This window comes from Thermobia domestica, chromosome 1, assembly GCF_964235325.1.
Source record: "Thermobia domestica chromosome 1, izTheDome1.hap1.1, whole genome shotgun sequence".
Taxonomy (NCBI): Eukaryota; Metazoa; Arthropoda; class Insecta; order Zygentoma; family Lepismatidae; genus Thermobia; species Thermobia domestica.
The window spans coordinates 201,091,148-201,104,792 of record NC_137454.1 but is presented as its reverse complement, the minus strand read 5'-3'; positions in this window follow the sequence as shown (position 1 = coordinate 201,104,792).

The window sequence follows — 13,645 nt, the reverse complement described above, 5'->3', positions numbered from 1 at the left end:
GTGGAGCATGGATCCCTCCAAACCCTTCATCACGAAATATCAAAATATCTAGTAACAGTATATCAGATGCGTGTAACGGACATGAAGAATTGCATCAAACTGTGTATGGGTTGAGTTGAGTTGATTCTAGTTTAGCGTCCCTTTCAGCAGCGAGGCTATATGAGACGTGGACCTACTGATTAACGTGGAATCCGAACCACATGAGCTCCGCCGGGAATCGAACCCGGGTCTCCCACGCCAAAGGCGCGTACGCTAACCGCTTAGCCACGGAGGAGTATGGGCAATACGCAAAAAATAAACGAATACATTTTTTAATTTTGGTTAAAAACGGTTTTGGTTGGCAAAAGCCCCCGTCTACAATTTTGGAATTTGACCCCAAAAGACAAGAAGAAGTGGACCGAAGTGAATGAAATGTCCACTAATATTGTAGAGGTAAGGTGAGGGAATACGTGTTTCGTATTTTCCTGAAATAAAAAAAAAATTGTGAGTGAACCGAGGCGTTGAGTCGCGGGAGAAGTGGACCGAAGCGAAAGCAATTGTATGTAGATATTGGATATGTAAAATATGGCCTCTCGTGTTTCACAAGTGTCGTGTCTCCATCCGATTTCTTCAAATTTGGCAGATCAAGTAACAGGAAACACAAACAGTATAGCGTATTTTATAGTATTTCAGGAGGCACCTTTAACCCTTGCAATGTTTTTTCAGCATAAAGAAAAACACATGTCGATTTATTTCCAGTTTGCTATTGGTATACCAAATTTGAAGCAAAACGGATAGGAACACTTGAGAAACACGAGAGCCCTTCTTTTACATATAATGTCTACACACAATTTGATTTGCTTGGGTCCACTCCTTTCTGAGCTATTACGGTAATATTTCCTTTTTTTGGGGGGGATGAGACCTAGGCCCCAACACGGTTTTTCCGCAAAAATTAAAACACGTTTCATATACTGTTTTGCAAATAGTCCCTTTACGAAGTTTCGTTCCAATTCTCCATATTCTTTAGGAACTTTTGCGTATGCTTATTTGTACTTTTGATATTCCGTAATCAACGGTTTAGAAGGTTCGTGCCTCACTCAACCGCTTTTCCCAGGAAAATACGAAACCCAATTATCTCGTTTTTCGTCTACAATATCTGCGCACAATTTCATTTAATTCGGTGCACTTCTTCTTGCATTTTGGGCCTCAAATTTCAAAATTTGGGATGGGGGCTTTTGCCCCCTAAAACCGTTTTTCCGCAGAAAATAAAAGAAAAACCGTATTCGTTTATTTTTTGCGTATTGTCCCTACACAATGTGTCGTTCCAATTCGTCATGTCCTTCAAACACTTCTGTTATTAGCAGTTTTGATATTTCATGATCAAAGTTCTGGAGGTGTGTGTGTCCCACCTAAACGGTTTTCTTTTTTTTCTCAGGAAAATGAGAAAAACGTATTCCCTCATTTTATGTCGACAATATCTGTGCACAATTTCATTCAGTTCGGTTCACTTCCTCTGGCCTTCCGGGCCTTAACTTTCAAAATTTTGGGTGATAGCTTTTTCCCCCTGAAATCGTTTCTCAGCACAAAATAAAAAAAAACCGTGTGTCTTTATTTTTTGGTATGTTGTTCATACACAAAGTTTCGTTGCAATTCTTTGTGTCCGTTACACACATTTGTCATATTGCTATTATCACTTTCGATATTTCGTGATGAAAGTTTTGGAGGGATCCGGTCCCCACCTAACCGTTTTTTCCAGGAAAATACGAAACACGTGTTCCCTCATTTTATATCTGCAATATGTGTGTAAAATTTCGTTTACTTCGGTTTCCTTGGTTTTTGCCTTTGGGGCGTCAACTTTCAAAATTGTGGGTGGGGTCTCTGGCCCCTTAAAACCCTTTTCTCCGCAGAATATAAGAAACACGTATTCGTTTATTTCATGTATAGTATCTACCTTCCAAATTTTACCAAGATCGGACTGTTACACTTCAGAAGTGTTGCTTGTTAATAATAATATTTCTCTAAAATTTTATGAACAAATAGAGGGAATTAAAGCGAAAAATTGGGATCAATTGGAACTTCGGCTCCTACCAACATTGAAAGAAATGACAGCACAAGTATTTAGATGCAAGGTAGACATAAAATTTAGAACTGAGATTTAACTATATTTCTGTCATGATTTTAATGCAGACTTCGAAGTTCTTAAATGCTAATTAAGTCAGGATTTCACATCCAAATTAAGTTGCAACATAATAATTCTTGTTAGAAAACCCGAATCGGCAATGCGAATTTAAGATTAGCCGATACTTTAAATAGCATGGGAAAAAGGTGAAGAGTGTAACCTAAGTGTGCTGCCAAGTAAGTTGCGAGGCGGTTTAACAAATTGGATGTCTTCTACTCGGCAGAGTCCACTTCAACCGTTTAATTTTGTTTTAAAACAAAACATTTTTGTCATGAGTTACATTTAGGGATGCGCACGAGACGAATCGAGACAGGATTTTCCTGACAAAATTCGAGTCGAGACATGGCACTTCCATTAGAGAAATATATATTTTTCGAGTCGAGACATCACTTTTACAGCACATTTTCGAGACGAGACAGCCACAAATCTTGTCTCGTGCGCATTCCTAGTTATATTAGCACACACTACATGAGTGACAATTTATATTATGATAGAGTATACTATGAGCTTTAATAGAAAAAGTGTAGACACTCGATAATTATTTTATGTAGTAAGATTTCAATAGATTCAGTGCTTGATCGTATCGTGTATGAAGTAATGAAATATGAATTGGTTTCAGCAGGCGCGGATCCAAAAGGAATTTTATAGGGGATAGGGATACAGCCCCCCCATGACGCTCAGGTGTACACTGGATAGAGTGGGTTTCAATCCTACTTTATTTACCCTGGGTAAAGTTGGAAACTATGGTTTAGTCCAGCGTTTCTCAACCTTTTTCAACTTGCGGCACACTTCAGGGTAACTTGAATTCTCGCGGCACACATATTATTATTATTATTATTATTATTATTATTATTTGAAAATATAAAATACTGTATTATTTTTGTCTGATTACTGACATCCTTCTCACAGAGAAGAAAGCTAGACCACTGTTTTTTTCCCCGTGGTAAATCATTATGCTTATTTTTCATTTTAATTTAAAAATAGAAAACAATTACAATCAGATATAGGGCTCAAGTTGTTAAAAATACACTGTTTTTGCGAAAACTGTATCCAACCTTTCATTAAGAAGGAGGATCACTAAATAACGAACGAACAAACGAATCTCTTTTACTTTTAAAACACAAATATAGGTAATTCGTATGCATGTTTACTTTGCCGGAAGGATTGAATAATATTTTAAAATTTCAAATTACGAAATAGTCTGCAACAATAAAGAAGCAATAATGGTCATAACAATGATAACAAATACTTTTTTTTTCAAAATTAGAAATGTACAGAAAAATGTTCTACAGAAAAGTAACACAGTATGAAACTTTAAATTTTAGATTCATAGTAATAATTTGAAATACAAATATACCTTTTTCTGTATGTCTTGCAATTTGATTGCTATAGAATTAATAATTTTGTTTCGATTTCCTCGCGGCACACCAGTGACCTATTCGCGGCACACCACTGTGCCGCGGCACACCGATTGGGAAACGCTGGTTTAGTCCATCCCTTGATCATATTCTGGTTCTGCGGTGTTAATATCTGGTCAGAACTTGCTGTTCTAGAAGCCTTAAGTTCATACGCGATAAAATAGTATTTCCGCATTATGCACCTTTTTAAACTATTTTCAATATTTGTATGTATCTTCAGATAAACCCTCCGTGAAAAGTTTTATTTATTGGATACTGTATTTCTGACGATGCTTCCATTATCAAATAGTGTATGTAGTTTTATTTAACATTCTCATTGTTTTAACTTTTCTTGAGTTGATTTTGAACTTAACGTCCCTTTCAGCAGCGAAGCTATATAAAACGTGGACCTACTAATTAACGTCGAATCCGAATCACATGAACTCCCACCGGGAATCGAACCTCGGTCTTCCATGCGTTAACTTTACTTGAATTTGAGCTCAAACGCTCTGCAGCAGATTTAAGACGGTGGACTTGCCACCCCTGAGTTTTTCAATGAATGTATTTCTTAGTAATTATTTTAATTTTACTTTTGAAAAGGTGTAAGCATTTTGCTTTAAAAAAAATCCTTGAATTATACGTAGTCAGTGTTGAATACAGGTTTCATTTTTGTACGTGGCAATAGTAACTTCCATGGTCCCCTCTCTTCTACCTCTAGACACAGAAATTTTGTTTTTAATAACGCCAAATTACAATTTTTATCAATAAAGAGTGGCTGTCCTACTAACTCTTGTATCGAGTTCCTGCTAAACAAAGATAAAGTGAATCTGAAAAGGTAGGGGAACGGTAGGTAGCGGCATGACATCACGCCGTCCCCCATGCCTATCTTTGCCCATTGTAATTTCTTAGGAACTGGGGGGACGCCGTACACATTTTTTGGAGGTGGGGGACGGCGTCCCCTGCATTCCCAAGCACTTTTACCTCTGTTGCTAAGTATTAATTGCTGTAAGGACTAACGAAAAATATTATGTGGTAATTCTACTACTACTACTACTACTACTACTACTACTACTACTACTACTACTACTACTACTAATAATAATAATAATAATAATAATAATAAATGATCTGAATGATAAAGATATTTTTTAACTTTCTAATACAATCTCTGTGGGCTTTCGCGAATCTGGATATATTGTTTTTAAGAGGAATAAAGAGGCTTCAAACAACGACGATTTGTATAAAAGTCTTATCAGGTGTCTGACAGCTGACCTTGTTTTTGTTTTTTTTAACACAATGTTACAAGGCACAGAAGCGTGCGGGCATTTTGCTTTTTTTTGCCTGAGTGTAGTTTCAGTACTAAAATCGACTTTCGTTCTGTCGTTGGCACGTGTCGAAGCAGCTTGTTTGCTGTGCGATGTTTTGCCTTCAGGCGATCGACTAGATCGAAGAGTCTAGAAAGAAAGAAATAAACAAAACGATATGCTAGTTTCATGGAGATATGCTTGTTTCTTGGCATTATTGTTTGAAAACTAAAACTGTTCTGAGTATCCATTTTGTTATGTCCATAATAAGTATAAAGGGAATTGTTAATTCTCATATATAGTACGGGTAAAACTGAGAGGGAACGCGAGGGTAACGTTATATATATTAGGGATGGCCGGATCCGGATCTGGTCGGATTCGAAGATCCGGATCTGGGTCCGGATCTCGGATCTGGGTCCGGATCTCGAATCTCGGATCTGGATCCGGATCTGGATTCGAAATTCGGATCTGAGTTCGAAATTCGGATCTCAGATCTTGATTCTTATCCAAACCCACATCCCACACAAATTGTGATAAACTTGAATATCAAAAATTCGCCGAAAGAAATGAAGAAAACATAAAATTAAGAAGAATACTGGCAAGTCTATTTGTCTCCTTCAATCTACACTAACGATTAAATGCTTGCCTAACTAAAAAATAATCTGATTTGATCCGGATTAGAGTTCGAATGTCGAATCTAAGTCCACCCGGTTGCAGGACCGAGATGAAATACATACATATTTATATTTGAAACCGGAATACAAAACACGAATATTTAAAATTCCTCAATACACCTATTTCATTGACAGTTAAGAAAACATTAACAGTTAAGATAAGTATTGACTAGTTTTTACGTATATTTATCTTGCTCAGTCTGCTCAAACTATCAAATGTATAACTTACAATTAGATTTAATAATTATTTAATAAATCACAATATGAGCACCGAGAATAAACTATGAATTTTGGTGCCCCTTATCTAGATTTGAAATTTCGGATTTATACATAGAATCAGGCTGAAAGATAAATATTTGAGATCTGGAAACCGAAACAAGTGCTAGTACCAAGATCGTAGCCGTTTGTACCTAGGTAGTGCGAGCGGAAGGCACTTGCACTAAGTCCGGGTGTACTTTGGGGAACACGAGAAACTAAAAACAGATATATATTATTTTTCAGGGGCAAGTCGCGCTTTAACATGACTTTTCATGAGTGTTGTGTTTAAATACGAAAACTGTAATTTCGACTTGTTTGAAATAAATGCCATTTTTTAGCAATAAAGTTAGGTTCTTTCACATTGAATAAAAATTATCAAAGCACATTTCACCGATGAGAGTGCTGGTTCTTATGGAAGCTTTCACACTGAACCGAAGATTTCCTCATGTGGGTATCGGATTGCCACAATTCACCTTTCTGAAAGACGTGGTTTATCAGGAGGTCGGCTAAGATTCTTTTGGACTTAGCGTGTAGACTGCTTCTGGTCTCAATTATTCAAATATAGTAAGACTATCCGTATATAAAGTTGGTTCGAAATGATTTAAAATGAAGGGTGCGGTGGCTACGTGGTAGTGCGTTCACCTCCGATGATTGGGGTTCCTGGTTCGATCACAGCACGCGCCGTGTGGACTTTGTGGTGGACAAACATCGTGCTATTGGGTATTCTCGGGGTTCTCCCGTTTCCTCCCACTTCCTTCATTCCACCATTTCACTCATTTCTCATTATCACCGTCTCCTTTAGCCTAACCAGCATAACCGCGGGACGTTAAACTTAAAGATTTCATTTCATTTCATGATTTAAAATATCACTAATTGACCTTAAGGGTATAATTGCGATTTAAATATTCGTAAATTAGAAGAGATGTAAAAATTAAGCGTTAAAATAAATCCGATAATTCCTAATGCAACCTAATAATAGCAATAAAACTCCTTATGTAACATTTTCAAAGCTAAGATTAACAGTTATGTTCTTGAAGAGGGTTTATGGCAACATAGATTATAAATCCGATTATCATAAGTAGTACCTCTGACAGCCCCGCATTTCACATCACCATCGCCCTTCATCCTGACAATTCCGGACATCCGGGCAATTCACTTACCCACAATGACTTTTCAGGCGTTCCAGTGACATCAATATCTCAGTTTGGGTTTGGGTTCATGCTTCGGTGAACCTTGACTATCACCATCAGCAGCTATTAGAGAATCAGAACTTATTTCTGTATTAGATAATGTGGGTAACTATAGCTTTTCGTCTATAGAAGACTGAAATACTGCCTTCGGTGCCCGTGGTCATGGGTTCAATTTCCGGAGAGGCACTCAACAATTTCGATGTTGACCCAGCATTGTGGGGGAGTTATCTTAAGTAAGAGGTAGCGGACTCCAGTCTAGAAAGCCGGCATAAGGACTTCGGGTGTCGATGCGTTGACTACACATCCCCACTTTGAACGTAAGGCCGCTGGTAGGAACCAAAGGAGTGTCGTGCCAAGTTAGTTACTACTAGTTAGGTTAAACTAGTTTGTTTTAATTATCATAAATGCCTTTTTTATTATTAAATTTTATCCAATATTTTATTTTCAACTAGTTTGCGAAACTCGGAGCTAGCTACTTGTTTTCTTTTTAATTTATGTTCATAGTTAGAAGAACTAATCACTAAGGAAAATCAATCTTTTCAATAAAATTCGTCTCGCGTCTTTCGTAGCTCTAAGTTTAGTTATTTTTAGTTTTTTTTTAAGTTGAAGGGCGGTTTATCATTTCCCCTCGCTTTCCCTATTTTTTTCTAGTTTTACCTATATTTCTTTGCACGGACATTGCACCTATACCCACGTGCTTAGTGTGTTCGTTTACAAAAGCGGGCCATTTTCCTGCCACTATAGAAAGTAAGAGTGCACTGTATCAGAGAAATATTAATTGACGTATGTAAGTGAATATATCTGTGACGAAGTCATAATTACTCAGTTTTGCATGGTACATAGTTTCCTCATCCTCATTAATCTCTTTACCCCCGCTTCCTGAATTCCAGTTCTAGTATTTTTTCTTGATAGCGGACTGATGTCTCATATAGACTTATTAACTATAACATCAGCAATAAATAAAGTACGGTTTAATTTGCACTAATTTTAAAACATTACATTAATTAAATAATAATAATAATAATACGGAGCGAGCTCAGGCTACTTGTTATGATTCTTGCTTCGCAATTGGATAATACCGTATTCGAATTCGGAGACCAGCCATCCTGACTGAGGATTTTCCAGGGTTGTTTCTCAGTTATACTGGGCAAATGCTAGGTTAGTACCTTGATCTAAGGCTCTGGAGACCTTCCTTCCATTCCTTTTTCAATGTTTTCATCTGTTGATTACTACAGTGTAAAGTAGCCTCTGAGGATGTATCTGGTAGCTTATAGTAAATAAACAATAACGACGTAATATATCTTCACGAAACGTGTGGGTTAATTTAACTACAGCCTTACAGTCCCAATATATAGCTAAAGTTTTAATATCAATTTCCTGACTTTTAAATACTATTTTCATATTGTTTCAGCTTTCAATTTTCTCATGTATGTTCCCACCGAGAATGGAACCTGAGATCACATGAACAAATGCGAATATGTTAAATATTTTTGAACACTTTAATATACAAAACACAAAACGCTTCAATGATACGACGCATGGATATGTTTTGGTTACCTCCTGCAATGTATGTTTAAAGAAACATGGAGGGTGAAGAAAAAATAACAGAAATCTCTTTTATATTTACTCCTTCAACAAACGACCGACCTCAGAAGGGCAAGCCATAAGTTAGGTAATAAAGTCATACAACGAACACAACCATATCGCTCTCCTGAAATTCTCACGCCAACCAGTCTATATTTTTTGTTGTATATACCTTCGAAGTGAAAGATATTCATTATTACATTTGTTGATGGTTTTACTCTAGTGAGTCAGAAACTACTATTAATAAAGAATTTATTTTGTCTAGTATTCCTGCGATTAAAAGGGCCTTATCTAAAAGATATTTCATTTGTATCTGAGAAAAGGAGAAAGTTTATTTTCTAAGAATAAAATAAATATTATCAATGTGAAGCTAACATTAAGTTTCGAAGAGCAGCTAAACAGAAGAATTTGTTACCATTTACATCAGTTTTCAGACAGTTCACTATACTCTGAAATGGGAAGAAATCAAACTTGGAAACATTTTACTAAAGCGACTTCGACAGAAAAGGCAACATGTAAATATTGCAAGGTTAAAATAAAATAAAGAACAAAGGTAGCACAAACGTGTTACGGAAACATTTAAAAGCACAGCAACCTACTATATCAGTGAATCCGAAAAAAGTTTTAACGAATTTTAGATATTCAATTTTATAAGATCACAATTTCAGATGTAGGTTTGGATACGAATCAAGGTCTGAGATTCGAATTTCGGATCCAGATCCGAGATCCGGACCCAGATCCGAGATCCGGACCCAGATCCGAGATCCGGATCGGAGATTCGGATCCGTGATCCGGACCCGGATCTCACTGGGTCCGGGATATCCGGATCCAAAAATTTTTGGCCATCCCTAATATATATAATAACATAGCATATTTCTTTACAAAATTTTAAAAAAACGATTTATTTTATAGAGTTCAAAATTCGGCCAAATATTTATTAGTATTAATATTGCATGTTCACTTTTACTTTTTCTTGCTAAGGTAATATTATAGCGCGCTAATTAAAAATTAATTTTCTTCCATTTAAAAGCTGTTTAAGATATCGGCTGCATTTTGCAACAGTGCAGAACAGTAGATAGGAATCTAACCAGGTAGATTTCTTTCTCTCTCTTCCCTCGCTAGGTCACGTGCGTGAACTTAGGATTGTCCGCGGAGAAAAAAAAATCGATGGAATGTAGATTGACAGCAAATAAGAACAAAGTCTGTTTTCTTTCTCTTCATAGATAGTAAAGATTTCCTTGATTCTATGTAAACATCTCCGCGAATAATTACCTGTACAGGAATATTGCAGCTAACAACGTACGAAAGTTTCAGAAAATCTGTCTATGTTGTTTTCAAGTGTGGGGAGTCTGTTCATCTTATAAAATCAGTTTCAAAATGTAGAGCGTAGAACAAACTCACTTATTTTTTGCATCAACTGACAAAAGTTTACATACAGATCAAAGAGAAGTCTTAGTGCGTTTGCACAAGGCAACGATAATATCGGTGGAAGCATCGATAATGTCGGCGGTGAAATCGACTTCAATGTACTCAAATCGTAGCTTACACACGCCACCGATATTATCGGCCGATCCTCCGACACGCAGATGCTGTCGGCCAAGTCCCAGATAATGTCGGCGGTATCGCCGACACCGATTTTGTCGGTGGCAATGTTTTCTTATGATTGGATGCACATGTGGCCGATAATGTCGGCCGGCCAGTGGGTTAGATGAAGAGAGTGAGTGACAAGGCGCTGTATATTTTTGTTTCGTTTCTTGTCTTTGGAATTTTGTTGTTTCCATTTTTTTCTATTATAATTGTATAATAATATTATTATTATCTTGTCCTATAAACAACTTCGGAACAGCTTATTATTTTTTTACAGTCTCTGTTTTGGAGTAGCTAATTCCCTTTATTAAATAAGTATAAAATGTGGGAAGTTTGAAGAGTACTGGTTTCCCTCTAAATAGCTATTACCAAATAGAATATAGAAAATTTAGATAACCAAGTTCTTGATTATTTTCCACTAATTTTTAATTTTTGTTCTTTCTCTCTCTGTCTCTCTTTCTCTCTCACACACACACTCTTTGATGGTATATTTTTTAATCTATTAATGCATTTAAATTTCAATACATTCTGGAAATTAATTTAAGCGTAATTTTCAAATTTTGATACACTGTGAACATAAGCATATGGAAAAATCCTGATTATTATTACTTCCTTTTATTTTCATTAGAATTGTGTGCAGATCACTTTTCCCGGTTCCACTCAATAAGCAGTGATTGAATACAATATTTTTTGACAAGCCAAAGTAGAATTATTATTTTGAAACGAAACCAACACAATCAAACACTCTTTCCCAAGCTCCAAGGACAAGTTACTCACTTGGCATTTTCTTGATTGTGATCTCAACAATAGGGATGTGACTTCATGCTTCACTTGTTACAGATTTTTTCTCTCACTTCCAAAACTATCCCAAATCTCCCATTTTAAAAAATAATGTGTAGAATGGCAATTGAAAACAAGACCAAAGCTATGTATCCAAGTTTTCCCTCTCCCCTTTGTACCGGGATCGACCCCCTGATAGAGTTCTGCATTTTAGCTACAGTGACTGGATCAAAAGGTTGTGTATTATTGCATTCTTATCTCTCTAGTTTTGCTTAGATTTTTAGAGATGGCAGGAATTTTTCCATTCGATATTTTAACCGTTATTGAACTTGTGGAATGTAGACTTTGCATATGGGATAAGATAACAGACTCTTTCAAGGACAGAGCTCCGTCGTGGCTAAGCGGTTAGCGTACGCGCCTTTGGTGTGGGAGACCCGGGTTCGATTCCCGGCGGGAGCTCATGTGGTTCGGATTCCACGTTAATCAGTAGGAACCACGTCTCATATAGCCTCGCTGCTGAACGGGACGCTAAACTAAAATCACCTCACCTCTTTCAAGGACAGGATTGAAAAGCAAAAAGCACGGCGAGAAATTTATGCAAGCCTTGTCCAGGATTTTGAGTTCATGGACAAAAAGAAACGAGAAACGACAGGTATGTATGCAACAGCGCAAATCTGTCTTCAACATTAGGGGAGGGGGGGGGACGGGTGAGATCGTTCCCATATTATATATATACATATATAGCGATGTTCAAAATATTTCTGTAGCCGAGAAACAATGCTGTAGAGGATCAGGGGAGCAGAATTGTCTTCAACATTGGGAGGCGGGCAGATTTGAGGCTTATTCTGAGTGGACATTAATTTCATCTCACTTTCCTTTCTAGCGATCGGACACAAATAATCAAATTTCTCTCCCAAAAAACACATTTCAAATCGGATTATTGGGGAGGACATGTCCCCTTCATCCCCCCGGGATTTGCTCCAGTGTATGTATGGAGCAATGTAAAACAGAATTACTAATTCGAATTTTATCATTTAATCTACTATGACATTAATGTTAACTACATGGAAAACAAAATAATATATATACATGTGTTTTCATTGGGAAGGCCGATGGGGGCTGAATTTGAACGTAAACACTATCGGGGTTGTCACTATACATCTGAGCAATCCCGATAAATATGGATTCGACACAAATATTGGTCATTTTGTACTACTTTTACATGTCCCGGTAAACGCCCTCTGAGACCCCCTTGGTTCGAATTGTGAAAAAATCGCCTCTGGCCTCCAGCCGATACCGCGAAAACTTTGAATGTGACACTAAAATCTGCCATTTTCTACTACTTTTACATATTCCGATAAAAGCCCCTATGATCCTCTGGTTCCAATTTTGAAAAAAAAACCATGCCTCTGGCCAGCAGCCGATGGGGACAGTATTTGGAAGTCAACGCCTGTGTGAGTATCACCATTCATCTCAGCGACAGTGAAAACTATTGATTTGAGACTAATATCGGTCATTTTCCATTCTTTTTACATGTCTCGCAATTCTCGACCCCGGTGACTCCCGGCCCACATACAATGGTGGCTGAATTAGAAAATCATCGCTAATGAAAGTATCACCATTGATCTCAGCGACCGCGATGAAATCGACACTAATATCGGCCATTTTCTACTACTTTTACATGTCTGGGGTAACGCCCTCCTGAGACCCTCCTGGTTCGAATTTAGTCAAAAACGCTTCACCTTGGTCTGGGACCTGAACCAAGGTATCCGTGTCCAAAATTTGGTAACTCTCGGCCAACTTGTCTGGTTCCCAGGCCGGTCCCGGTTGAAAAAAAAAACTCTTCGTATTGATCTGTGGCCTAGACCAAGCTACCCGCGACCAAATTTTAAAAACTTTCGTCCACTCGTCTGGTCCACGGGCCGCACACAGATAGAGAGACAGACACTCAAGCAAACTCTATTTTATTTGTATTAGAAAGGTCAGATCCACCGTTATTGTAATAGAGCGGTGCTTGAGTGATTGATCGTAGAAATTTAAAATCCAATGAGTGATAATTTCATAGCCTTGTTTTATTACAAGTTTAAACTCTTTAGTCAGTAGAGAAGAGGGCATGATTCGCGGGTCAGAGTTGATGACAATGGGTTTCGGTGGGTCTTGGGTCACAGTGTGTGACAGTGGTTCATGGTGGGTGGTGGGACAGAGTGGGTCACGGTGGGTGGTGGGTCAGTTGGTCGTGGCTAAAGTTTTCATTGCCCCACACTCTCTCTGAACTACAGTGTTGAAAATTAATCAGTGAAAATCAATTGCAATTGATCAATCAATTGAAAGTAATTGCTGTGGAAATCAAAAATTGCAATTGAATTAATTGCTAATTAATTTCAATTGCAATTACTTTCAATCGATTGATTAATTGCAATTGATTCTCCTTTATTAATGGGCAACTGCAATTAACAATTAACCATTACTTACTTCCGTTGTCAATTCCAATTAACAATTAAATTTACAGATTAATTATTAATGTCAATTCAATTGAAATTTGCCCAACACTGCCACTCTTCTCTTCACTGTCCCGATCCGGCCCTTCAAACTTTTTTCCCTTCTATCGAAGCCAGTACTAGCCTATTTGGGAAAAGTCTCAATATAGAGTGGTAGTGGTAAAAACGATGCATATTCGCCGTTCTGTTGGAAGGGGGGCTGGTGGAATGTGCCG